We start from the raw sequence: 26,443 nt of genomic DNA, 5'->3' as shown, positions 1-26,443 counted from the left end.
GTTACTGTTGGGAGCTATACATCACATTTTTGTTCCCCCAAAAATTTATTCTTGATTAATATCAGGACGCAAACCATCCCCTTTACTTCACACACACACACACACACACAATCTACTCCTCAGTTTGCAGCGTGGCTTCGACAGCGAGTTTGCCCGTACCCAAGGGGAGTAACTCGACATAACTCAGCGCGCGGTCTACAGTAAATAGAAATCACCCGCTAGGTACACGCGCACTCAAGTTAACCTCTGCTTTGACCTGTGGCTGTGTGCCAAGAGAGAGCAGAACACACACGCCGTAGACCAAATAAATAGGTGCTTGATTTTGGTATTTTGATTTTACATAACATTAAACCTTTCTTGGGGTTCATGGTCATGGCAACAGCCATAATAATATTATATCATGTATAATATTACATTTCAGCATATGTGAATTACATGTCATCATAACAAACTGTCATACATTTTTATTCCTCATCATTCTGATTGATCACAACCAAACCTACTATCAGTGGACACATCCAAATGCAAGCGCCTGTTCTTGACAAATTGCCACAGTGACTGATCTAAAAATATAGGTCCTTTGCCGCCACGGACACTGTTTGGCCTGTAGGTAAAATGTACAATGTATTTTCTGATTTGTGCACAAAAGCTTTTTTTTTTTACCTTTTTTTTAACATAACAATGTTTAATGTTACTGTATGTTTGAAAGACCATGGTCACATTTGTAAAACAAATGTTAAATTAAAAAATAAATAACATTTTGGTTCATGATTTTTTTCTACACCTGTGCTAAAACTAAGAAGTAAAAATGTCGGTATATAAGTCACTCAAATACTTCGCAGTATGAATGGTTAGAGTTTGTTGCGGTTGACCCTGCACAGTTCGACCTACGATGTTTTTGTTGAACAATTTTGTCAAAAAAAAAAACAAAAAAAAAAGTAAGGGCAGTAACTCAAGACGTAAATGTGGCAGTGTCCCATAGGCAACCGCAGAGTTATCCTGTCCATAGGCAAGCGCTTACTTGATCCCAATTACTAGGCGTCTCCGGACGCCTAGAATAAAGGTCACAAACGAGAGTCGCAAGGGCTTAGCCCTTCTTCTTCTTCTTCTTCTTCTTCTTCTTACAGGGGCAGATCAGTTGCTTTGTAAGGGGGGGTGCACTTTGAATCGAAAGTGAATGTGATGGAATTTCCTACGGGGGTCCGGGGGCATGCCCCCCCAAAATATTTTTTGGCCCAAAGAAGCAAAATGGTGCCATCTGGTGCCATGTGAACTTAGAAATAGTCATAGAATCAGCTTTCCAAATTTTTTTGATTTTTTTTTTGCTGGAGGGGGGGCGCACCTGCACCCTGTGCACCCCGCCTCCCTCGTCCGCCCCTGTTCTTCTTCTTCTCGATAGAACGTCTGCAAATGACTTACCTTTCTCTTTGTTGTTGTCGTTAGAAGGGACCACGTCACATAGATATGATGGTTGGATATCACGTCTGCGTCGAAATCGCAGTCCACGAATGCGTCTTTTCCTGCAGTGAAGATTCCAGCGGAACAGTGAGATGATCTAGATTCACACAAATGAGTTGTTGCAGATATGACACACAAGAAGAGTAGTCTTGCCATTGTCACTTCTCTTCGGGTTTTATTTGCTGCACCTGCACACAAACACGCACACGCACGCACGCACGCACACACGCAAACATATATTGATTTTAATGACAACTTGAATGAGCAAACAAATCAAGTATTTTTAAGCTTCTTATCTGAAATGCAATTCCATAGTCTGAACTGAGTCAAAGAATTACTCACCAAGGTTTCAATCAATTTGCTCTAAAAAAATAATGAGGTCACCACAGTACAGCCTAAACTTGTGCAAAACGCCGGATATTATGTCATGAGACACATGATTCATGTATATTCCGAACAAATGAAGGGGAGAAATCGGGCGAAATTATCTGCCAAAACTGACTGCAAAGTTTCATAAACATAAACGTATTTCCGGTAGTTTTCCTAGAATTGCTCTAAACACGTGAGCACACACACACACACACACACACACACACACACACACACACACACACACACACACACACCACACACACACATACACCTCGTTTTGATTCCTGGTCTATGTTAAAACAGATCGGGAGCGAGTTTTCGCGAGGAACAGGGTTGAGCTACGGTAGGGTCACTGCGCATGTCTGGTTTTGTTCTTCGCGGAAACGCTGTTGGGTTGTGTCCAGTCGCGTCCCTTGCAACAAGATGGCGACAAGCGCGTTACGGATTTACTGTTGTGGAGAGTTGATGGACGACGATGATGAACAAGCAGTACTGTTTTATTGTTGATGTGAATGTAATGCCAAAACATCGAACTATCGATTCGAACGTCAATGAAGAAGTGAGCGTGAAAATCGAGCGCAAAACAGCCGGGTAAAAGTTCAGGGCGCTAAGGCAACAAAAAAAAAATTGTCTGTTTCTGGTCACCCGACCGACCCTAAATTTCGGCGCCGACCCTAAACTTTTTTTTTTTCCAAACTCAAATTTTTGTGTGTGTGTGTGTGTGTGGTAAAGGACAGGGTGAGAAAATGAACAACAAAAACGTGTGAAAACGAAAGTCCGCTGACGATTTGTAAATGTGTTGAGTGTCTTGTCTCTAAGTATAGTGAATCCAGTCTCTTTGCGCGATTTTTAAAGTTAGCTTTATTGGTCTACATTTGGGGTAACAAAAAAACAACAACAAAACAAAAAAATCCCTACCTACCGACCCTATTTTTTTTAGCCATGTTACCAGAAACAGACAATTTTTTTTTGGGCCTAAAGTACATTTGAGCCGAAATCGCACCCAAACTCCTGTTGACCTCATTTCTTCCCAAAATAAACATCACTGCTAAAATAAAATGCATTAAAACCAAGACAGTATCCAACCCAGTATCCTTAATTTTTGAAAGGCTAAGTGATTTACAACAAATGTCTTCTCACAATCCGTAACTTTGTCAAAAAATATTTGCAGAAGTTTCTCACCTCGCCTTGGCAGCCATCTTGGAACTGGAGAGACCCTACGCAGGAAGCAAGGTTGAAAGTTGGTTAACCGGTGACGTCACTCCAGTCGTACCGGACCGAGTTTTTGCGACCTCCGGTTCGACTCGAGTCACCTTAGTGCGTTGACGTCAAAACTCCTGAGAAACGCCGGATAATGTATCGCCTGTAAAGAAACAACATTGTCAGTTCAATAACACGCGTTCTGTTACTTTCGTTGCAGCGTGGCTTAAAAGGGCACGCCCAGTTCGCATTGCATTGTCATTCGAGAGAATACAAACGTTTCAGTGTGATCTTGAAGGATAGTCTAAGGAACATCGACTACATAATTATGTTAACCAAGCTTGGAATAAACGCAGCTATTAAACGATTAAAGTTAGCATGAAACCTGGCGTGTGTGAAGGTACCTTCAAGCATTTTTGAATGAGGTTTACACAACTTGAGTAGCTGGTCATATATCTGGTACACAGCGCTATTATCCCTTTTATCAAAAGTCGGTTAAACAGCAGACAGTTTAACTCTGAAATACTTGCATAGTTCTTAAAGCCGAACATCCGTCTCCAGGGGACCAAGCCTTGTGATAGCAGAAGGCGACAGAGCTAAATTTAGCGTTGCCAGCACGAAAAACTAGAGCTACATCTGCCGTGCGCCCATATTGGCCCTTTAAAAAAAAATCTTGACAAAAACATTTCTGTTTTTCCCGAAACAATATCTTTAGTTGGAAGAATAGGTCACATTTTTTTAAAATGCAGCAACTCTTTCAAAATACACGATACCTGGTTGCCAAGTCAATGCGAAGTAGGCCTACTTGTGGTTTAAACATAAGTTTATTTTAACAAAGGTTACAATCATGACATGTATACAAAGTTCACAGAAACAGCAACAAGCTAGAAACTTATAGTGGTGTTCCTGCATGACAGTACAACATAAGGCGGTAACGGCTGAAAAAATTGTCTCAATAAACCGAATCTATTGATAACGTAATGAACGTTGCATAATGATGATAAAGAAAGACAGTAAAGGAAGAAAGGAGGGAAAGAAGATGAATAAAAGAAGAGGGATGGGTAGGAGATGTGCAGAAGTTAAAGTTGTTGTCCGGCTTGTAGAGCATTTATTCTGATTTACCCAAAGCGGCCTGAACGTTTAATGAACGAGTGTACGGTGGAAAAAATGTTCCTGTTCAAATCTGTGGAATACTGTCTGTCTCCGTTTAAAAGGTGGGGGAGGTGAATTATGTGATTGGGGAGGGTACAGTTTAAATGAAAAGCAAGCAAACATGAAAAGAAAATTGAATGAAAATTGTACATCAAAACAAAAATCAGTTTTAGAATCTATATTATAATACGCGTGGCCTTTTTCGCCGTGTGGACGTATCTCCTACCAAACCCCGCCGGTTTGGACCCTGTCCCTCGGTTTTTCCGTAGGAACGGATCGCGATGAAGACGATAGGCCGGGTTAGATTGACGACTTCGAAAGCGAAATGGCTTTTTGAGGCCTTTTTAACGTGAAATGTCGTAGCAGACAGAATATCCCAGCTATCCCATTGGCCGAAAGCGAACGGTTTGACTAAACACTACGCGACCGCACCTCAGACGAACCTAGCTGTGTGTTTTATTTCTCTACCCCAGACGAACCTAAAATAATAAGAAGATAGATAGATCTGTTTATCTGTTAATGGAACTCCAAAATATTCCATAGATTTGTTTACTTAATTTTTGAGTCACTTGAGAAAATGTGACTCTATGTAATCGGTCAGTGTTAGTCTGTCCGGCCGGCCGGCCGTCCGGCCGGCCGGCCGTAGACACCACCTTAACGTTGGACTTTTCTCGGAAACTATCAAAGCGATCGGGCTCATATTTTGTTTAGTCGTGACCTCCAATGACCTCTACACTTTAACGATGGTTTCGTTGACCTTTGACCTTTTTCAAGGTCACAGGTCAGCGTCAAAGGAAAAATTAGACATTTTATATCTTTGACAAAGTTCATCGGATGTGATTGAAACTTTGTAGGATTATTCTTTACATCAAAGTATTTACATCTGTAGCCTTTTACGAACGTTATCAGAAAAACAAGGGAGATAACTAGCCTTTTCTGTTCGGCAACACACAATTTAACGTTGGGCTTTTCTCGGAAACTATAAAAGTGACCGGGCTCAAATTTTATGTGAACGTGACTCATTGTGTTGTGAATAGCAATTTCTTCCTGTCCATCTGATGCCTCATATAATATTCAGAACTGCGAAAGTGACTCGATCGAGCGTTTGCTCTTCTTGTTAAAAGATAAGTTCGAAACAATATCATCTGATAAGTCGCCGTATAACCTTATAGGTTCCAGCGACTAAATATTTTCCCCCGGTGCAACCATAGACATGTACGTCATCATGATCTCCCCTTCATCATGATCTCCCCTTAATTTGACCGTTATTTTGGCTGTCTTAGTGAAATGGTAAGATATATCTCTATGTTTTTTACATGTAAGTGTTCGGAAAAAATACAGTTATAGCAGTTATGTACAAAAATAAGCAGCATATGCTCTTTTCGCCAAAGTAAAGTCCTTTTTTCTTCTGGTTTCTTATATGTGTCACAGCACACTGCAAGCTTTTAGGCGAATAGCAAGTGAGTGGTATATATATATCATCAATTTTATAGTAGGTAACGGTGTGAATTACTTGCCATGTTCATGTTCATTATACGTTTTCCATATATGTGTCATTTAATTGTGTATTGCTTGATGCCATGTATGTGTGTGTGTGTGTACATGACTTTAAATAAGCATGGATGTGTGGACTCGATTGTGTGTGTGTGTGTGTGTGTGTGTGTGTGAACCATGTATATATTTTCTGTTGTCAATTACATATATGTTATACTATGCGTTTGAATCATTATGTATTTTAGACGTCATACTTTTTTTTTCGTATCTTCACGATGGCTTTTACCCGTTTAAATTTTAATGCTTCCAACTTTCAAAGCGCTGCACGGCTGGGAAGAGATGCGCACTTTTATCACTGTTGTTCATGTAGACGTAATCATGGATTCATGCAAACGTCATTCCTGCTGTATTTTATTTTGTTTGTTTGTATAGTCGCGTGCGGTCGCGCAGTCTTTAGTCAGACCTAAAGCGTGGCAACATTCGGACCGCTTGCTTCTGCCCAGCTTTGAATCGAGGCAGCTGTCAATCTGCTGTCGCATCAACTGGCTCTACAGGTAAATCCCATTTATCAGTCTGTAAAACTTTCTTAAAGTGTTCCTAACCTTGCTGTATTCTGCCACAGGGGTTATACTATAGAGATAGAGAATTTGCAGTCTCCCTCCGCCATTTTGACGCGCATGAGGCATGTTTTAATCATGGATGTGCAAACGCTGTGTGGAGTAGTGACTACGCTCATTTTTTTGATAATACACCAAGTTTGTTTGAGAAACAGAGAATAGTCAAAGTGCAAAACAGGGGTTCCCAGGTCTGAATATGCGTTTGAATCATTATATATTTTGGACGTTTTAGATTTCCATTTCGTAAAAATCTATGACCCATGGCGCATTACATGTGGGGGGGGGGGGGGGGGGGGGGGGGTGAACGAATCTTGCTTTTTCTACTTCTCTAACCCATGGCATAGGCCATACATGTGGGGGGTTCTATTACCTGAAAACAGCATCCACACACACGCGCACACGTTCCATTGGACGTACATTTATTGTGTGTGTGTTTGTCTGTGTGTGTGTTCATGGATGCTGCACTCGATTGTGTGTGTGTGTGTGTGTTTGAACCATGTATATTTTCTGTTATTTACTTATGTTATACTATGCGTTTGAATCATTATATATTTTAGACGTCTTACTTTTTGTTCATATCTTCACGATGGCTTTTACCTTTAATGCTTAATGCTTCCAACTTTCAAAGCGCTGCAAGGCTGGGAAGAGATGCGCACTTTCATCACTGTGTGTGTGTGTGATCATTTGGGGGGGGGGGGGGCTGTATTTTTTACACCAATGAGCAAACGTATAAAGAGAAAATTTTGTTCATGTAGATGTAATCATGCAAACGTCATTCCTGCCAAAACAAATCTTTTTTCAGTGTTGCATACTCCTGTGTACAAGGTATAATATTTTTTTCATTTTCTTCAGATATGGCGTCCCAACGACCAACTCACTGCGACCTCACTTCAAGACGCTGACCACAACTTGGCCTGTGAAGCAGTACTCCGACTTCGACAAAAACAAAAGCAATCTTTCCAGACCATTATCAACCAATTGTCAGATGCAAAAACCAAAGCGAGCAAAGACTCCACACAACTAACCAATCTTCTTAGGCGTGAAAATCAACGCCTCCAGTCGGCGGTCGCGTGTGGTCGCGCAGTCTTTAGTCAGAACCAAAGGCAAAGCGAATGTTGCCGCTCCTCCCCCAGCTTTGAATCGGGGCAACTGTCAAATCTGCTGTTGGATCCTACAACTGGCTCTACAGGTAAATCCCATTTATCAGTCTGTAAAACTTTCTTAAAGTGTTCCTAACCTTGCTGTATTCTACCACAGGGTTTATACTATAGAGAATTTGCAACATTATTCGCCACGTTTCCCCCGCCATTTTGACACGCAACGGCTGAACTGCAGGATTTTCGCTCTTTCAACGTTGCATTATTTGGTTGTTTTTTAACCCAGGCATAGGCCATATGGGGGGTGGGGGGGGGGGGGGATTCAAGGAATCTTGCCATACATTATGGACGGGGGGGGGGGGGGGGGGGGGGTGCGGTACTAAGCCAAAGTTTGGGATTCTGCCGGTGTCACGATTTCATCTTTCGCCTGTGTACATATTTCCCCCTCGATACTCAAGACTGAAATGTTTCCTGGTAAAATTAAGAAGTGAAATTATTTATGGACGAAAAGCATGTCATTTTCTTGCATGTGAAGAAAATTGGTTAAATTTAATAGATCACCCAAAATCGATTTTTTCGAAAACGTGTACCGAGTGGTTACGTCCTTTGAGTAAGAAGGGAAACATTTGAGGATGAATCAAATTTCAAGTTAAATAAAAAAAAATTGGTTGGACAAATTTGGCCCCATGAATGTAGGGTACACAAGGTCGCTTATCAGTACAATCGAAGGGTGTTTTTTTTGTTCAGTGTAGAGTTTATACTAGATCAACGAGGCCGAGAATCAAAATATCAACACCGTTACAAAGCGAAAGATGAAAACGTCACACCCGCGTTACCCATGCAGATGCAGAAAGAAACGCTGCATTCTTTCGTTGTTTACTAACCCAGGCATAGGCAATAGCAATACATGAGTGGGGGGGGGGGGGGGGGGGGGGGGGGGGGATTTCAAGGAAAGATTTCCATTTCGTAAAATTCATACATGAGGGGGAGGGAGGGCGGTGCTATTACCTGAAAACAGCACACACACGTGCCATTGGACGTACCTTTATTGGGTGTGTGTGTGTGTACATGACTTTATATGCATGGATGCGTGCACTCGATTGTGTGTGTGTGTGTTTGGACCATGTATATTTTCTGTTGTCATTTAGTTACAATATGCGTTTGAATCTTTATATATTTTAGACGTTATAGATTTCCATTTCGTATCTTTACGATGGCTTTTACCTTTAATGCTTTGGGGGGGGGGGGGGGGGGGGGGGGGCTGGATTTTTACACCAATGAGCAAACGTATAAAGAGAAAATTTTGTTCATGTAGACGTAATCATGCAAACGTCATTCCTGCCAAAACAAATCTTTTTTCAGTGTTCCATACTCCTGTGTATAAGGTATAATTTTTTGTAATTTTCTTCAGATATGGCGTCCCAACGACCAACTCACTGCGACCTCACTTCAAGACGCTGACCACAACTTGACCTGTGAAGCAGTACCCCGACTTCGACAAAAACAAAAGCAATCTTTCCAGACCATCATCAACCAATTGTCAGATGCAAAAACCAAAGCGAGCAAAGACTCCACACAACTAACCAATCTTAGGCGTGAAAATCAACGCCTCCAGTCGGCCACCTCATCTTCACTACGTTCATCTACACCCACCGCTGCACCAAACAACCCTGCGGCAATAGCCAGCTAATCTTCATCTGCACTACGTTCACCCACCGCTGCACCAAACAACCCTGCAGCAACAAGCACTCCTACAAACACATCAAACCACCTATTGTCGACGTCCTAACGCTCAGTCAAATCATGGATGACGACATGATTGACGCAACACAAAATTCAACACAATCCACAGACATGTTTGATGCAACACAAAACGCAACCCAGTCCACTTCAGATGACGCAGTCACATCGGGAGAAGCTCTCCAAGCATTGTCTCAGGAATAAACATTCACATTCAACCCATTTTTTCACAACCTTTTCAGAGTCAGTAGTTGCGGGTAAAATCTGATCCCTGTTTTGAATTTTGTGGAATCATTTTGCGACAAATCGATAGTCACGAGACAAAGAACATCAACAAAGACCATATGGGCAACCATGTAAATTGTTGCGGGGGTGTAACGGAGATCGACTTTGTCTTTATAAGAATAGGAATCACATCATCTTAAACTCTACACACGGTGACAACTGCAACGCGTGTGGCACACAGCATGACAAACAAACAAGTCGCGTAAGGCGAAAATACAATATTTAGTCAAGTAGCTGTCGAACTCACAGAATGAAACTGAACGCAACGCAACGCAGCAAGACCGTATACTCGTAGCATCGTCACTCCACCGCCCGTGGCAAAGGCAGTGCACGTGGAATTGACAAGAAGAGCGGGGTATTCGTTGCGCTGAGAAGGATAGCACGCTTTTCTGTACCTCTCTTCGTTTTAACTTTCTGAGCGTGTTTTTAATCCAAACATATCATATCTATATATTTTTGGAATCAGGAACCGACAAGGAATAAGATGAAAGTGTTTTTAAATTGATTTCGAAAAAAAAAATTTGATAATAATTTTTATATATTTAATTTTCAGAGCTTGTTTTTAATCCGAATATAACATATTTATATGTTTTTGGAATCAGCAAATGATGGAGAATAAGATAAACGTAAATTTGGATCGTTTTATAAATTTTTATTTTTTTTTACAATTTTCCGATTTTTAATGACCAAAGTCATTAATTAATTTTTAAGCCACCAAGCTGAAATGCAATACCGAACCCCGGGCTTCGTCGAAGAGTACTTGACCAAAATTTCAACCAATTTGGTTGAAAACTGAGGGCGTGACAGTGCCGCCTCAACTTTCACGAAAAGCCGGATATGACGTCATCAAAGACATTTATCAAAAAAATGAAAAAAACGTTCGGGGATTTCATACCCAGGAACTCTCATGTCAAATTTCATAAAGATCGGTCCAGTAGTTTAGTCTGAATCGCTCTACACACACACACACACACACAGACACACACACACACGCACACACACACGCACATACACCACGACCCTCGTTTCGATTCCCCCTCGATGTTAAAATATTTAGTCAAAACTTGACTAAATATAAAAAGAGCCCCTGCCATGAATACTCCATGCTTAGTCCTATTTATCAGTTTTGGTGGCGCTGATTTGGCAAATGAAATGTTTTAATTATTTTGTGCTGGCTTGCAGCCCAAGAGAAATATTAAACAAAAGCAAATGTATTTCTTCAGGCCTAACCAGGGGCGGATCTGGGGGGGGGGGGGTGCAATGGGTGCAATTGCACCCCCCCCAAGCGGGACAAAAAAAAAAAAAAGAAGAAAAATGTATCACCTGAAAATAGCACTTTACACGCTCAGATTGCACAATTTTGCTTCCTTTTTAAAAAAAAATTCCGGGGGGGCATGCCCCCGGACCCCCCTAGCATGCTCGGCGCTTCGCGCCATCGGTTCGGCGCTTCGCGCCTTTGCTGATAAGATACAAAAAAAACAAAAAAAAGAAATTTGCACCCCCCCCCTTTCAAAACCCAGATCCGCCCCTGCTAACCATCATAATGCCATATATGCATGGTGATCTGTAAACTTCTGTTCTCTGTGCACAATGCATGTGTAAACATTTTGTTGTTCGCAGAACGCAGAACCAATTTCACATTTTAGAGAAATATTAAACAAAAGCAAATGTATTTCTTCAGGCCTAACCATCATAATGCCATATATGCATGGTGATCTGAAAACTTTTGTTCTCTGTGCACAATGCATGTGTAAACATTTTGTTGTTCGCAGAACGCAGAACCAATTTCACATTGGCTGGTTGTCGCGACATATGTCGCGCTACTTTACGTATACTGTCACCTGGTTGTCACGACATATGTCGCGCTATTGGCTCAGTCTGTTTGGTCAGTTTTGATTACCTCCCATTGATGCGAAAACCTATATGACTGTTTTTTGTTATTTTTCTCTCTGTTATTTCACCAGTGGCTATGTAACATGTGTTACAGAATTGCACCGGTGTAAGGGTTAACATTTTATTTTTCACTCGCATGTTTGCTGAAGTGTACAAATTTTGTTCCATTTAGTGCTGTTTTTTTCCCCGTCTTAAGACATATATGGTGATGTGTACAACTATTGTTCTCTGGGCACATTTTTTTGCACATTTATGTCCCTCACTTATGTCAATGTAGCCGCTAATTTGTTTAAGTCCAGTCAATCGTGCAAACGTTTCATTGTGGGTGACTCGAGCTGTAGGGTACTGCGACGAGATTTCTTTCCCAATTATATGATTGGTGTTATATATTCTTTTACACATTTTAACTAGCATTCATCATCTTGGTTGAAGCGTGACAAAATGATTTTGTCACATTGATTGAATTCTCAGACTGTCCACATTGACTGAAATCTCAAAAAAGGGCACAATTTAACGCTGTTTTATTCTTTCCCAATTACATGATTTGTTATTGTTCACAGAACCCACTGTAAATTTACCACTGGGTTACATTTTCATTCCTATTTGCTGATGTGTAAAACTTTTTTTTGTACTGTGCACACTATTTGCTCGAGTCAGTAGTTGCGGGTAAAATCTGATCCCTGTTTTGAATTTTGTGGACATATTGATAACGTCACGAGACAAAGAACATCAACAAAGACCATAATTATTATGGGCAACCATGTAAATTTTTATATGTGTAAAACTTTTTTTTTTACTGTGCACACGATTTGCTCATTTAATGCTGTGTTTATGTGTTTGTTTCACTCCCATGTGTCATATTTTCTGAGATTTCGGTTAATATAGCCACTTTTTTTAGTTTTGCCGCATTTAGCCTTTCCTTCGTAACTGTCTGCCTTCACCAAGCTGTAGATTCTTGCATTACTAATGGTGAGCAGCTACGCAAGAAAAGAAAAGAAAGTGTATTCAAGCGCCGAGCCTGGTAAAAAGAAAATATCGCTACATTGACCGAAATTTCAGAAAGCGTCACATGTTTGCTGCTGTGTAAATGGTTTGCAGTTCATTGCACATTGAACGCTGTTTTTCTTAGGTTTGATGTTTTATCACATTTTGTTCTGTGTGTGCTAGCGCTTTTTTGGGGTAAATTTGTCGCAATTACTTCTAAATTTAATATGTTACTGTTGTCACTGCACAAGTCATGGCCAATCCACCTCTGTGCCCTTTTTTTTTTTATCTCTCCCAATAAATGTATGGCATTTTGTTCTGTACGCGCGTGCCATTGCACATTGAACACGTTTTTGTTGTTGCTTATTCATAATTAACTCTGTAATTAATGAAGAAGAAAAAATCCCGTGCGGAGCACGGGTATTACTAGTACATATGAGCCAATGTCAAAAGGTGCTGTCTGACAGCTTCGAAAATCAAAGTACACCCAAAGTAAAATGACTGGTGTTTTGAGTTGCTTAACACATTCAGTATATAGTTTCTAAAGGAGAAAAGGGAAAATCTTTCACAACGGCTGTGTTATTTGGCCGTTAAGTTGAGGCTTGACGAGTGTCTCTTGTGGCATGTAAGGACATAAACCTGATTTTTTCCATTTTTTTTCTAGAACTTTCATTTCTACTGAGCTCGCATATGAGTATTGGGGTGTAGATTAAATATAATCAAGGTAAAAGCGCATAAAATGTGTATGTTAGCAACATGAATTCATTTATTGCTATCACAGTCACAAACGGTATGTGCTCCATACAAAAGTTCTTTAATTTGAGGTTTTCTCAGATATTGTTGAAGTCAAAGCTTTGAAACTTCACATACTTGTATGATTGTATAACCTCCAGACATGGTGAGAGAGTAGTTGACCTTCGTCACATTTCAAGGTCACGGCGGGGTCGTATTGGGTCAGAAAGTGATAAATTGGTATTTTCTCGAAAAGTTTTAAAGCAACAGCTTTTAAACGTCACACACTTCTTTGTTGAGATAATATCCAATCCTGATGCTCAATTTGGTTTACTCTTGTGAAATAGCAAGGTCATAGCAGGTCTGTCTTAATGAGGAGAAAAAAAAGAATCATTGTTTTTTTATGTTTTTGGGGCTACATCTTTGAAACTTCACAAATTTCCAGAGTTTGATAGCCTACACACATGATATAAATATGGGTGACCTTTGTCAAATGTCAAGGTCACGGTGGGGTTGTCTTCGGGTCAAAAAGGGAATAATTTGGAATTTTCTCAAAATGCTTTGTAGCGAAAGCGTTTAAACTTCCCATACTTCTATGTTTTGATGATATCCAAATATGATGCGTGTTTGGTTCTCCCTTGTCAAATATCAAGGTCATAGCAGGCCGTCTAAGGTGAACAAAAAGTAAAAAGTATCATTGTTTTGAATGTTTTGAGGGCTACATCTTTGAAACTTCCACATTTCCAGGGTTTGATGTCCCCCATAGATGATACAAATATGGAAGACCTGCGTCACATTTCAAGGTCACAGTGGGGTCATGAAATATATTCCCAGGACAAGAAAACGCCCTGACATGACGAAAGACTAGTTGACTCTGGTCAAATGTTAAAGACACAGTAAGCCTCCCGTAAACCATCACAGATACTGTCGGGCTTTTACACACAGTACAAACACCCTTTCATTTAAACACTCACCGCTTGAGAACATCCTAGGTGCCCTCTGTAAAGAGCGAGCAATTTTCAAAGAATTTATTTTTGCGTGGTTTGAGCCATCGTGAACCGTGTGATCCAGTTTCCCTTTTTCACAATGTAGTCGTCAGTTAGTAATTTGAATGCGACTCGATGTGAGCTTATCTGACTATGCACGAAACAAACGGCTGTGGTTCACAAGAACTCTAGCGATGGCTTTTGACTGTTTAGAGGAATCGGCGATAGCCATAAACCGTCGTCTGCTACGAGAACCACGACCTTGCGTGACCCTGCTTCCGGGCTTTTTATATTTAGTCAAGTTTTGACTAAATATTTTAACATCGAGGGGGAATCGAAACGAGGGTCGTGGTGTATGTGCGTGTGTGTGTGTGTGTGTGTGTGTGTGTGTGTGTGTAGAGCGATTCAGACTAAACTACTGGACCGATCTTTATGAAATTTGACATGAGAGTTCCTGGGTATGAAATCCCCGAAGGTTTTTTTCATTTTTTTGATAAATGTCTTTGATGACGTCATATCCGGCTTTTCGTGAAAGTTGAGGCGGCACTGTCACGCCCTCATTTTTCAACCAAATTGGTTGAAATTTTGGTCAAGTACTCTTCGACGAAGCCCGGGGTTCGGTATTGCATTTCAGCTTGGTGGCTTAAAAATTAATTAATGACTTTGGTCATTAAAAATCTGAAAATTGTAAAAAAAAATAAACATTTATAAAACGATCCAAATTTACGTTTATCTTATTCTCCATCATTTGCTGATTCCAAAAACATATAAATATGTTATATTCGGATTAAAAACAAGCTCTGAAAATTAAATATATAAAAATTATTACCAAAATTAAATTGTCGAAATCAATTTAAAAAAACTTTCATCTTATTCCTTGTCGGTTCCTGATTCCAAAAACATATAGATATGATATGTTTGGATTAAAAACACGCTCAGAAAGTTAAAACAAAGAGAGGTACAGAAAAGCGTGCTATCCTTCTTAGCGCAACTACTACCCCGCTCTTCTTGTCAATTTCACTGCCTTTGCCATGAGCGGTGGACTGACGATGCTACGAGTATACGGTCTTGCTGAAAAATGGCAGCTACTTGACTAAATATTGTATTTTCGCCTTACGCGACTTGTTTTTTTTCAAACTTTAAAAACTTCGAATTGTACTGATCTTGTCTTGATGAAAAAAGAATTCTTTTATGATTTAAGAATGTTTGTGTAACAAGCTGTCAATTCATTATTTAGATTTTAAATGTTAGGTCTAGCGCCAAAACGCACCACGGTCCGATTGTCTCTGAGACAATCCGCAAAATTAATTCTGTAAAAATTGCTCGCTCTTTACGTAGGGCACCTGGGATGTTCCCGTTTAGTGAGCGTTCACATGGAAGGGTGTTTGTACTGTGTGTAAAAGCCTGACAGTATCTGTGATGGTTTACGGGAGGCTTACTGTGCCTTTAAGGTTTGTAATGTTGGAGTCTTTTTTTTTTATTTCTTTTTTTTTTATTTGTTGCCAAGCACATCATTGTGGGGCTTTTAATGAATAACATGCATCCGTCCACTCACAATATATTTTCTTTCATCCTTCAACATTTACCACTCAAAAAGTCTATAGTATTAAAATTCATGAAACAAATGAAAGGCATCTACGGATGTAGAGATACATAATTGACCACACTCATTTGGAATACATTCTGACAATTCATTATAAAGACATGTATCTTTAGAGAGACAGAGAGAGAGAGAGAGAGAGGAGAGAGAGAGAGAGAGAGAGAGAGAGATAGAGGGAAAGAGAGAGAGTGAAACAGGGGGGGGGGGGGGGGGGGTCAGGGGGGTAATGATGGTGGAGGTAACATTTACAATTGTTTTTATTAAAAAAAAGTTACTAAATATTTGTCTTGGAACTTTTTAATCAAACATAAATATTTCTGATCTGCAGTTGCCTTTCGAAGATAACAAAAAGAGACATTGAAGCCTTGGTTTTCTTATAAATACTTGTGCACATTTTAGCAACCAAAATTATACAGTTTAATTCTTTCAACAGAGCTGCATGCATTTTTCGATTTTTAACTCCAAACATGATTTCATGCACAGTTAACTTTATCTGTTTATCCAACTGTACCCAAATATAAAATTCAATTTGTTTCCAAAACTCAAGCACCACTGGGCCAAAGAAAAAAAAGTGTTCTATATAGTCAATGCTATTACTACAGTGTGAACAAATATTGTCTTCCACAACTTTCATTTTACATAACATAATATTTGTGGGGTAAATATTGTGAAGTAATTTCCATTGTAATACTCGTAGCCTTGTCTCTTTAACCGATTCAAAACTCATCAGCCAATCTTTCTTGTCAATTTCATAATTAAATTTCCTCCTCCAAAATCCAATTGCACACGGTTCAACAAGTTTCATGCTTACTAATTCTTTTCTAAACTGTTGTGCGTTGTGTACTTTCTTACCACGATAAGAGGGGATATCCATCAAATCAATTTCTTCCTTTCCGTGCATCATCTTATTAATAACATTTACAACAACAGCACGAACCCTGTTATATTTCAAAATTCTCTGTGGGGATTTTCATAAAACATCACAAATGAACTGATAGGAAACAAACTCTTTTCTATGTAAAACATCATAATACGCTAACAAGACCCTTTCTTGTCCAATCTTCAAAATACAGTACATTTCCATCATAAACAAAATATTGGTTATTCCATAAAAGCGGATTAAATAAGTTATCGCAGACAAGTGCTGGTTTAGCTTGTCAACTTTCAACATTGGGTTGGTGCATGTCTCACAGAGGCACTGCAGAAAAGTCCGACTGGTAGACAGCAGGATGTGTTTTGGGCGCCTCCGTGCAAAAGGGGTCAGAGATATTTTGTACAACGGATTTTCAGATTTGAACATTTCAAACAAGTCCTCCACTTTCTTGGTCAGAACTTTCTTCTGGATCTTTGACACTGTACGCTTTCCAGGCACATCGATTGATTCCCTGTCGTAGAATTTCTCCACTTTTGTGTCTGTCGGACGTTTACGCACGTACAGTTGCTTGAGAGTTCTACAACTGTCTTGATGTACTGCTTGTCGCTTGAGTAACATTTTAATGAAATTTTGTTTCTGAAGAGACTCTTTGTCCCGCTTCCTGGAAATGGCATTAAATGCCATTTTTACTGACTTCAAACCTGGGACAGTAGGGGCGACCACCCCCAACCAGGCGCGTTCACAGGTGGCGGATAGTGAGATGGCCTTCAGATATGGAGGTTAGCTGCGAAATAAGCCAGGCTTGCCAGGTCGAATAAGCAGTCGCGGACCAACTGGCGGTGCTTCCAACAGGTGGCACTGTTACACTCAAGAAATACCCCAGGTCTCCAATGACGGGAGCATCATGCGATCAAGAGCCGCATCTTAAGTTCTAGCCCTGGGGAAGGTCACCTCAGATAAACAAACCAGCCAGCTATGGCCAAATAGCCGGGTAGACTGGACTCGACAGCCCTGTAAAGCCACCAGTCTAGGAGAAGGACCACTCCGATATAAAAACACGCTGAAGCCGGATGAGCTGGGCCATGTATGGCGCATAACGACAGCTCAACGCATCAACGCTCATATGACAGACGACAACGGAATTTCACGATGTGGTGCTCTACCGTTGGAGACCCGCCGGGGTGGAAGAGTGCCGGGCCCTGTGCCTCAAAGGGGCCCAAGCCAAGCAACTGGTGGTCCCCGTACCCCGTATCGTGGTGGAGCCAGGCGGCGGGTGAGACGGGTAAATGCGACTGGCAACGACAATGAAAATGAAGGAAACTGACTTCAAAAAGCTCACTGGTCTTGCGAGATTCGTCAAATTGTCTTTTTCTTGTTTTCTGTGGTATCTGTCCATTCTTATTTTGTTCAATTCCCTCTTCTGTTTATCTGTCATGGAAGATCTTCTTTTGCACTGCCGAACCTTAGCATTTTCTTTGGTTTTCTTCTGCTGCCTGTCTGCAGGTGTCTCCGCTTTACGAATTATGTTTTTAATAGCCGATTTCTTCCTTTTTGCTGCAGTTAGCGGAGAGCTGTTTTTCTTTTTTTCTTTCTTCGCACGAGCCCTGGGACACACACACACACACACACACACACGTACACACGTGTGTGCGTGCGTGCGTGCGTGTGTGTGTGTGTGTGTGTGTGTGTGTGTGAGTGTCCTCGTTACAGTCTGTACACTGAAAGGTAATCAAATTCGCATACTCAATTTTTAATTCGACTCTGGATTAGATGGAGACTTGACAGAAGATTCTACAGATTTGTAAATTACCTGCTCAACTGTTTACGATGTCTTGCTTTCTCGCGATCCATTATGCTCTCCGCTCGTCGGTCCGGTGTTCCCTCCAAGCCTTGCTCAATACGTTCTGTCTATCCAGGTAGGCAGCATACTCCTGGTCGGTTTTTTTTCATTCTTTTCTTGTATTCCGAGCATCGCTGGGCACCGGACTGTGTTTTTTGGGCCGCGGTCTTAACACTAGCGCGCCGTGCGCGAAGTTCAGAAAACGGCCTAGATGATTGGGAATTCTGGCCCATTATTATTTCTTCCTGGTCATCTCAAGAGAGTGATGAAGAACAAGCATTTGTCGATAATTAAAGCACGTAATCAATCTTCTAAAACAGTGGTTTTAATTACATACATTTTGTTTGGATGGACAAATGACGTCGTGTGTCTAGTGTGACCTGTGACGACAAATTGTTCTGTCACACAATAATGACAATTCCTTTTTATTTCTTCTTTTCAAAAACTGTGATTATGAAGCAGTCATTTGATTTGCTTCTGACTGCTAGCCAAAAAAAAAGAAAGAAATTAAAAATTTTGTGGAAAAAAAAGGAAATTTGCTAAAAAAGTGTCTAGTGTGACATTGTGACGACAAAGCTTAAATTAGCCAGAAATGGTACCAAACTTCAAAATATAGTGGTTATTTTCATTGTTTTTCCTTTTCACCGACAGTTTTTGTTCAAAACTGGTTCTTTTGTGTATCTAGTTGAACAACAACATTTTTTGGAAGCTTTTTTAAAGTTTGAGTTTTTGTGACGCAAAGAGTCACGCTAGACACGCAATTTTCAAACTTTAATAATTTCTTTAAAAAACGGACAAATGGGAAGAAAAACACACAGAACTATGTATTGGGGTTCATGCAATCATTTGGTTTAAATCCAACTGCCCAGAAAAAAAGCTTATTAGCATTTTTTCTAAAACTATCGAGAGTACTCAAACACCTTGTCAAAATACGTCCCTAAAAAGCACTAATTTGCGTAATGAATGAGGAGCAGAATTTTAACTGTTTATAGTTAGTCTTTGGTTTTTCTCTGCGATCATCTTTATTCATTAATCTCTCAGAAAAACCAAAAGTTCCATCTGAGTGTACATTCAGTAAATAGTTACAGAACTTATAAAATACCTAGCGTACCCACAGCACCTTTTGACATTGGCTCATATATAATATTTATGGTGTTAGCGAGTAAGAGATAGGGAGGGAGAGAGGGAGGGAGGGAGGGAGGGGGAAAGAGAGAGAGAGGGGGAGAGTGAGAGAGAGAGAGGCCTACTTGTGACGTTACAAATATGCTTGTGCTTGTTGGCTAAGTACAGGGTGACCTAAACAAAATGCCACCCACAAAAGTGCTGATGAATTCTACATCTGTTGACCAAAGTGCTTCATATTTGATTTACATTAACTTCAGCCTCATTCTGATAATCATCGGTCCACGCTATCGCTCATGGTCTCTCTGACAGGATGCGTAATTACTGCGCGGAATTTATCAAAACAAGAAAGTGATTGCAGATTGGCCGACTTGGACAGTGATCTCTGTTCTGTTCTTCACAGTTATGATAAAGACATCGTTCTAAGGTTAAAACAAGTCGAAATGTTGAGACTGCTGTGGGAAGGAGACAGTGATATTGTTGCATCACTCCCAACTGGTTACGGAAAAAAGTATCGTCTGCTTCGTAGCCAAAGTTGATTTATCACGTGACACTTTTGCCATATTTAGAGTTGTTTGCACAGTAAATACACCCGCGAAAGATAGCTCGCTTGAAAGTGTCTTACATATCAATTCCTTTGTAATTTAAAAATTACACAACACCATGAAAAATCATTATCGACGATCGCGAATCTGCTTATATCAATAACACATTACGAAAAGCTCTAAATAAGTAAAAAATCAATTTCTTACCAACAGAAAGAAAATCAAGGCATCCTGTCAGGAATAAATGAGACCCGAAGGGAAGTAACTCATTTTGACCTGAGTTCAGGATGCTTCAGCCTATGCATGGTTAGGTGCCTTCAAGCTTATTTTGAATGAGGTTTACAAAACTTCAGAAGCTGGTCATATATCTGGTACACAGCGCTATTATCCCTTTTATCAAAAGTCGGTTAAACAGCAGACAGTTTAACTCTGAAATACTTGCATAGTTCTTAAAGCCGAACATCCGTCTCCAGGGGACCAAGCCTTGTTATAATAGAAGGTCACGGAGCTAAATTTGGTGTTGCCAGCACAATAAACTATAGAGCTAGGGGAAGGGCCTCTAATATGAACCACTTTTTCTATCATGCTGATCGATAACTTGCTTGTTTTCTTGCAAAGAAGTTTCATTTTGGGTTTGGTAGTTCTTCTCTCTGGGGTTAACCGCGTTAGACCTAATTAGAGTGAATTAGCTTTGATAGACATTGAGCAAAAATTAAATACAGAAACAAATCACAAATTGTCCATATTAGGAGCCTGGGCGTCCAATACGGACCAGTGAAGTGGCCTTCACGAATCACTGTAATAATCCCCCTATACTTCGAAATAACATGATACAACTTGATGTGCAAGTCAGACTTATTAAAATATGGCCAGATTTATGTTTCGGGTTGATGAGAGTATAATATGAAGCACATCAGGAAACTAAAGAAGCTTATCGAAAAGAAAGTGAAGCTAAGTGAAATTATCAACTTCCACAAAAAGAAGACTATTTGATATATTTTTTTTAAATCTCTTGGGCAAGTTATAGGTAATTTTCAGCAAGCTTCTTAATGAATTAATGGAAAAAGCCTTTAGCTTTTTTTTTCTTCGATTTGTTGAAGGTGGTCCATAATTATTAGGGGACACACATTTGATATTTTGCTATCATTTTTTTTCTCAGTAGAAACTCGGGGTCAACACTGCTAAAATGTAACAAATACGGTCTTAGCTGTCATGTATAGAAATTTGTGTGTAATAACAGTTTTGGTTGTGGACAGAAATTAAACGAGTCCGTTCTAGGCAGCAAATTTAGACTGAACGCTGCCAAAAGTGAAAAAAAGAAAAAAAGTTAACGGTTTTGAGGTTTGTGTTTCTGCAACTGTTTTGACATGTGCAAGTTATCCAGAGAAGGTGAATACAGCGAATGAAATTGTTTTGAGCGCTCTAGCGCCGTTAGTTTGTCAGAACAGGAGGTGGTCCATATTTGGAGCCGGTCCATATTAGGAGCTCTTCCCTTACATCTGATGCGCGCTTTAAATGGCCTTTAAAAAAGATTTGTTTAAAACCTGGACATTAAACATTTCTACGAGTTCCCGTGACGACATCTCTATTGGGAAGAAAAAAGCACATCAAAGAAACTACAGCAACTGTTTGAAAAGATACGATACCTGGTTTGGAAGTCAATGCGATGTGTTTTAGACATTACAAATGCTGATACTCGTTAGCTAGTTAAGGGGAGACACTACAGTAAAAAAACAGATTTTTTTTGTTCTCTGGCCATTTTCGTTTTCTTTCTGATTCTGGTCTTGGAACCTCTTCTGGTTATTCTGATATATTTATCTTAGATCAGAATATTAATCATAAACGGTAAAAACGGGTAAATGACCAATGTATGTGTATGCAATCCTGAATTGAAAAGACACAAAACAGCAAAACAAATGCTATGTTTGGGAGTTGACTGTGAGTTAAAAACATCGTCACCGGTGGTCACGTATGTATGACTGTAAGCAGTTTTTGTTGTTGAGAAGATTACCGTAAAATCCCTAGCAAACGCCCAGTATCTAGCAAACGCCCACCCCCCACTTTTGGGGCTAGGAGGCGAGAGTGTGTACGAAACCGTTTGATGGCTAGCTACGCAAGAATTAAACACCATTGGTTGATACCGAAAAGGTCGTCTGCACTGGTCGGTAAACAGCCATGGACAGCCAATCGGATTAGCAGCAGTGTGGCGCCATGTTTTCTCTTCAAGCGAGCAAGCTCAAAGCTACCTTGCGTTCGAGGCGAGAATCCTAGCGTCCCTCGCGGCGAGAGATGCCCAAGAAACAGTACTTTCTCGCCCCATTCGCCAATCTTGCCTGTAAGAAACGGGGGACAGATCTACCTCCCGTAAACCATCACAGACATTGTCAGGTTTTTACACACAGTACAAACACCCTTTCGTTGAGAACATCCTAGTTGCCCTACGTAAAGAGCGAGCAATTTTCAAAGAATTTACTCTTGCGTGGCTAGGCCGGATCAGTTGGCTGATCAGACAATCGGACGACACGTTTTGGCGCTGGACCTATCTGTTAAAATCTAAATAATATAATGACAGCTTGTTACACAAAGATTCTTAAATAATAAAATAATTCTTTTTTTCATCAAGACAAGATCAGTACAACTCGAAGTTTTGAAACTTTAAAAAAAAGATAGCCCGGAAGTGTGTCCCGCAAAACGTGGTTCTCGTAGCAGACGAATGTTCTGCATGTCGCCAGTTTCTTTGAACGGTCAACCGACACCGCTCAGTTCCTGTGACTCGCAGCCGTTTGTTGCGTTTTAGATTCAGAGGTACACAATAACGTGCTATTGCAGATACAGCGAGTCGCATTGAAATTACAAACTGACTACTAAATTGTGAAAAAAAGGAAAGTGGATCACACGGGTTCACGATGGCTCAGGGGTTAGATAAACCACGAAAACAGGTGTGTGGTTTACGCGAACTGTGTCATTTAATGCTATTAAATGCTATTGCAAGTGTGTTCGATACGGTTAGAACTGATTTTTTCGTGAGAAGATTTATTCATTCTGTAAACCATTTGAGACGGACTGGGGCTTTAAGTATAATGTGTAAAAAGCCCTCTGCCTCATTGCAGGTACATGTACAATTGTTATGTCGCTGTCTCATTGGCCACTCCTCAACCGTGTACAGTTACAGTTACCACGTCTCTCTCTCTCTCTCTCTGTCTCTCTCTCTCTCTCTCTCTCTCTCTCTCTCTGTCTCTTTCTCTCTCCCTCCCTCCCCATTTCTCTCTCTCCCTCCCTCCCCCCCCTCCCTCCCTCCCCCCCTCTCTCTCTCTCTCTCTCTCTCTCTCTCTCTCTCTCTCTCTCTCTCTCTCTCTCTCTCTCTCTCTCTCTCTCTCTTCGAATTCTTTTCTCCTCGGTTTTGTATATAGAAATCCCGCATCCAATTCAGCTTGGTCTGACGATTTTATTGATTTGATGGATAACATCAAATGTAATAATCGCAATGTTTTGTTACTTGGTGATTTTAACATAGACTTGCATAAAACCCAGACAGCCTGGCGCTCAGTTACATCTCTCTTTGGATTCCATCAACTTGTGAACACCTCAACCAGATTGACTGATACAACATCAACGTTGATTGACCACATTTACACTAATAATACCTCCATGGTGTCAAACGTGAAAACTGTACCTTCAAGCATCAGTGACCATTGTTCAATATTTTGTTCTTGGTCGTTCAAGTTACCTAAGCCGGTGCACAAGGGCCATACAACTATTGAATATAGAAGCTTTAAAACGTTTGATGAAACTAAATTCTTCTTTGATCTTAGTTTAGCACCATTTTCCTCTGTGTTTAATCATGTTGTTGCTGACGAAGCGTTGGGCGCCCTTTTAGATATATTTTATTCAAAAGTGGATAAACATGCCCCACTACGTCACCACAGAGTGAAATATCCATCTCTTCCCCCATGGTTGACGGAACAGATTATAGAAGCCATGTCCCTGCGTGATTTTTACAAAGCAAACAACATGAAGTCTGATTTTAAGAAACAAAGGAATAAAGTGACAGAATTAACACGTCAAGCAAAAGCAAATTACTTTAATACATTAATCGAGGACAAGAAAGATATTGCAACTGTTTGGCGTGCTGTTAATAACATATTAGGTAAATCTAAACAGAACTCAAATCGGTCTGCCACAACCATCTCCCCTGAAGATTTTAATAACCATTTTTTGTCCCTTGCCAATAGGCTAAATGAATCTGCAAAATGCGACAGTCCTGATTCTGACCTTGAAGTCTCTCTCACAAAATTACATGATTTTTGCAATGACAAATGTAAACCGGACGATTTTTTTTACTATTCCAGACATGGCAGTGCATGAGGTAGGTAAGGCGCTAGAAGGCCTTGAGAATAAAAAGTCCATGGGTCCTGACAAGATTCCTCCTTACTTGGCCAAATTAGCTCTACCATATATTGTGGAGCCACTCACCTATGCGTATAATCTCTGCATAAAGCAAAATACTGTACCTAGTTTACTAAAAAGAGCAAAAGTAATTCCACTCCATAAAGGCGGAAATTTATCCGACCCAAATAATTTTAGACCCATTTCCTTATTACCCATTTTATCCAAACCATTGGAAAAACATATTCACAAACATTTGCTCGCGTACATAGAAAGCAGAAACCTTTTCCATCAATTTCAATCTGGTTTTCGAACAAATCACTCTTGTCACAGCGCCCTTACCACGCTATGCGACACCTGGTTGTCTGCAACAAACCGATCTGAAATCAGTGGTGCTGTGTTTCTCGACTTTAAAAAAAGAAATTACAGTTGTATCTCAGAAACAGTTCAGTGTGTAACTTTTTTGCTTCCTATTTACAGGACAGATCTCAATATACTGCCCTAAACTGTAAAATATCTACTGAGGAGACTGTGAAATGCGGGGTGCCTCAAGGGTCAGTGCTTGGGCCGATCTTGTTCTGTCTGTATATCAATGATCTGCCACTGCACATTTCTGACAGTAATGTAAGAAGTGATTTTTTTGCTGACGATTCTTCTCTTCACTCAAGTGGAAAGTCTGTTACAGTAATAGAGTCCTCCCTTCAAACAGCTTTAAACGATGTAAATAACTGGTGTAGTGCTAATGCTATGCTTGTCCATCCAATAAAAACTAAAAGTATGGTAATTGCAACCAGACAAAAACATCAGATTTCTCCACTCAAACTAAATCTTACTATTGGTACGCAATCAATTGAACAAGTTCAACAGCATCGCGTTTTAGGGGTAATTCTTGATTGTAAATTCAAGTGGCAGGCACAAATACAGCATATTTGCAAGAAAGTAGCCAAGAACGTTTTCCTCCTATCCAAGTTAAAGCAATATACCCACAGAAGGACTCTGGAAATGTTCCACCATGCTCATGTAATGCCTCACATTAATTATGTTTCGACGCTCTGGGATGGCAGCAGTGATGTCCACTTGAAAAAGTTAGACTCTCTCTATCGTCGCTCGGCCAAACTCATCGTAAAGGATAATGCCTCAACATATATGAAATTAAAAATGCTTAACTTTCTTCCACTGGAAAAGCATCTCAAGTTAAACAAAGCCATTTTCATGCATAAATTGTATCACGGTAAAGTGCCGATTTACATTACATCATTATTTAATAAAGCTACCCACAGATATGGGTCGGTCAACTTGATCCCACCAATTCCACGAATTGACCTGTATAAGACCAGTCTTGCTTTTTCGGGTACTTCAGTTTGGAATTCACTTCCATCATCCTTTAAGCACCTAAAGTCATTAAAAAGTTTTAAAAAATGTGTTAAAACCACTTAATGTCTGAGTAGTTTAACGCCTTTTGACTTACCAAACTTAGTATTACGTCAAAAATATGCTGTGCATTGTATTTTCTGAACATATTTTTGTTACTCTATTGCTACATGTTCGATTGCCACCAGCTTGTATTTATAATTACCTGCATAGTATGCATTTGATTTTATGAATAACCACATATGTATGCTCTTCATGCCTCATCTTTATCATCATCATCATCATTATCATCATCATTATCGTCATCATCATCATCATCGTCATCTTTATTATCACGTTTTCCGACCTCCTTTTGTTGGTTAACTTTTTAACTTTGTAATTTTTTATTTTTTTTAAATTATATAGTTGTGTGTCTATGCGTCCCAAGGACAGATTGTAAGAAAAGGCGTAGCCTTAAATCTAAATCCTTGTAAAATAAAGTTCAATTCAATTCTCTCTCTCTCTCGACGTGACTTCGCGAACGAAGATTTAACAAGGTATTCCTCGCCTCGTTTATTATGTAACTCTCAAAACAAGGATACAATATTTCTTACCTGATCCTGCAATAAAAATTGGCGATGAAGAAGAACACTGTCACTATTGTCAGCCCGACGATTACGCCGAGGACGATGATTGCTGCTATATATCCCTGGCAT

General features: G+C 40.1%; 1 long non-coding RNA gene across 1 annotated transcript; it reads right to left on the bottom strand.

Annotated features, from left to right (window-relative positions):
* Positions 1-1,416: 1,416 nt before the first annotated feature.
* Positions 1,417-26,443, bottom strand: LOC138955298 (uncharacterized). Its single transcript, XR_011452179.1, has 3 exons — positions 26,342-26,443; positions 3,013-3,193; positions 1,417-1,646 (listed from the first exon to the last, which is right to left on the bottom strand). It is a non-coding gene; the product is annotated as an uncharacterized lncRNA (long non-coding RNA).

The sequence above is a fragment of the Littorina saxatilis genome, unplaced genomic scaffold (assembly GCF_037325665.1).
Source record: "Littorina saxatilis isolate snail1 unplaced genomic scaffold, US_GU_Lsax_2.0 scaffold_366, whole genome shotgun sequence".
In the NCBI taxonomy this organism is placed as follows: domain Eukaryota; kingdom Metazoa; phylum Mollusca; class Gastropoda; order Littorinimorpha; family Littorinidae; genus Littorina; species Littorina saxatilis.
The sequence above is the reverse complement of the archived record's forward strand: the minus strand, read 5'-3'. Positions and strand labels throughout refer to the sequence as shown.